This window comes from Quercus suber, unplaced genomic scaffold (assembly GCF_002906115.3).
Source record: "Quercus suber isolate HL8 unplaced genomic scaffold, Cork oak 2.0 scaffold_16, whole genome shotgun sequence".
Taxonomy (NCBI): Eukaryota; Viridiplantae; Streptophyta; class Magnoliopsida; order Fagales; family Fagaceae; genus Quercus; species Quercus suber.
Window position 1 is genome coordinate 2567385 of NW_027069481.1, and position 2811 is coordinate 2570195.

Here is a 2811-nt window from a genome sequence, read left to right on the forward strand (position 1 = left end):
TGCTACTTGACCATATCATCAACTAATGTATATTGGTTCCTTCCCAAACTGCTCCCCTAAGCACCAAATAGACCTTCTCATAGGCGTGGGTGTGGTGGGATAAGGGTTTGGTAAATAACCTCTCAAGGGTATGACAATGGAGAGGAAGAGAATAGAAGAATTTGTAGAGTCTCTTTAGATGAAAATTGGGGATGAGGCAATCTTGTTTTTCTCTAGGGTTTTCTCTCACAAAATTCTCTCTAGAAGCTCTTTCAAAATGATGGGTATAAGGGTGTATATATAGTAGGGTGAGAAGGGAATGCAAAACGTCAGTTTTTGCCAAACAGGGCAAGTTGGCGACATGGTCTCGCGGCTTGTCCAAGTCGCGAGTTCAAGTCGCGACGTAACGGCCTGGCCAGACTGGAACTTTTGTCCTGTAGCGTGACAGCTGGCGCGACCCTTCAGCTTCCCAGTGTGCCTCTTACGTGCCAGCTTTTGGCGGCTTGCCAGTCGCGATCCACCCGTGAACCCTAGCCGCGAACCTCTGTTTTTCTTGCACACTCTTGAGCTTTTCTTCACATCTTCTCACACATTACCCTTACAATTTTTCCACCTAAATACAGGGTTACTAAGTGCTAAATTACAAGCAAATTGGTCACGGAATAAAGCCAATTAAATGGTTGATTAAATTCAACCTTACAATGTTCATGTCTAACAAATTTCTTATAAAAACACTGTAAATCTAGCATAATCTCTTTATTTCCGCTGGCTCCTGATTATCATTGTTGGCTTCCGGGGTGTTATGGCTAGCGAAAGTCGTCGTCAGCTTCACGTATTTTTCTTCCCTTTCTTGGCCCATGGCCACCTGATACCGACCATGGACATGGCAAAGCTATTTGCAGCACGAGGTGTGAAGGCAACCTTTGTCACTACTCCTCGGAACGTGCCTTCATTCTCTAAAACTCGTGGCATCAACATTGATATCCAAATCATTCAGTTTCCGGCTGTAGAGGCTGGTCTGCCAGAAGGATGTGAGAATATTGACTCAATAGAGAATTCCATAGAAATGGTTGACAATTTTTTCAAAGCCACTAAGATGCTTAAACAACCACTCGAGCAACTACTACAAGATTTCCAACCTAGTTGCCTTGTTGCCGACATGTTCTTTCCTTGGGCAACTGATATTGCTGCTAAATTTGGTATTCCAAGGCTTGTTTTCCATGGGACCTGTTCTTTTTCTCTGTCAGTTGACCTTAGGTTGAGACAATATGAACCTCACAAGAAAGTTTCATTTGATTCTGAACCTTTTGTCATTCCTAACTTTCCAGGGGAGATAAAGTTGACAAGGATGCAACTTCCTAACTTCATTAAGCATGAAGTTGAAACTGACCTTTCCAAGTTGTTGAAAGAAGTTGTGGAATCGGATTTGAGAAGCTATGGGGTGGTTGTTAACAGCTTTTATGAGCTCGAGCCGGCTTATGCAGAGCATTACAAGAAGGTTATAGGAAGAAAGACATGGCATATAGGTCCAGTTTCACTATGCAACAAGAATGCTGAAGATAGAGCTCGGAGGGGAAAGGAAGCCTCCATTGATGAACATGAATGTTTGAGGTGGCTATGTACAAAGAAACCCAATTCCGTCGTTTACATTTGTTTTGGGAGTATAACAAACTTTAGTGATTCTCAGCTCATGGAGATTGCAATGGGTCTTGAGGCTTCTGAACAACAATTCATTTGGGTTGTGAAGAAAGGCAAAAATGAAAAAGAAGAGGAAGATTGGTTGCCTGAAGGGTTTGAGAAAAGAATGGAAGGCAAGGGACTAATTCTAAGAGGTTGGGCACCCCAAGTGTTGCTTCTTGACCATGAAGCAGTTGGAGGATTTGTGACTCATTGTGGGTGGAATTCAACCCTGGAAGGAGTGACTGCAGGGGTGCCCATGGTCACGTGGCCTTTGAGTGCTGAGTCAGGTTCTGAAAGTCGGGGTTGATGTTGGTGTTCGACGATGGATAAGAGTGGTGGGAGATAGTATCAAGAGGGATGCAATTGAGAAGGCAGTGAAGCGAATTATGGTGGGTGAAGAAGCAGATAGAATGCGAAGCAGAGCCAAGGTACTTGGGGAGATGGCAAAGAGGGCTGTTGAAGAAGGGGGATCATCCTACTCTGACTTGAATGCTTTGATTGAAGAACTAAGGTTGCATTGTCCTTGAATTTATTTGACACAAGAAATTTTCAATATGGTTCTTTCATCATAAAAAATAAAAAATGAATTTATCATTGTTTCTTAGTGTGTGAGTTTTACTAGTTTAATTTTTCTTCAGTAATTGTAGGATGTGTTCATAATAAATTAAAAATGTGTGTCCACTTAACTATTAGAATTTATAATATTATAAGTTGCGTTGCATGGGATTGCACAAATTTTGGCTAAATTTAACTTAAGACGCCATTTTTTTCATTTGTAGCGTAGTCCATTTTTTACTTTTACCTGCGTTGTACTCTTTATATTTTTCACTACTGTTTTTCAATATTACTAGCTAATAAAATCTTAAATCACAGCATGTTTGAAATACAAAGAGCTTCGTGCGTTGTGGCAATTAATTTGTTTTCCTCTTTGAAAGAAAAGAATCTTGCTTTCAAACCACACAAAAACAAAAACAAAAACTAAAGAGAGTGCTAATGAGTGCTCTAAAGGATTCAGAAAATGATTCCGAGATTGCCCAATTTCTTGAATTTCAAAATGAAAAGGTTGTCTTCTTGATCAAGAAACTGCTAGAATACATAGATTGCCGGGACGTTTTAAAATATGAGATCCGGGTGGATAGGCTTGGCATATTT

At 40.7% G+C, this 2811-nt stretch overlaps 1 pseudogene; it reads left to right on the plus strand.

Moving 5' to 3' along the window:
• Positions 1-725: 725 nt before the first annotated feature.
• Positions 726-2272, plus strand: LOC112039853 (scopoletin glucosyltransferase-like; annotated as a pseudogene).
• Positions 2273-2811: the final 539 nt, after the last annotated feature.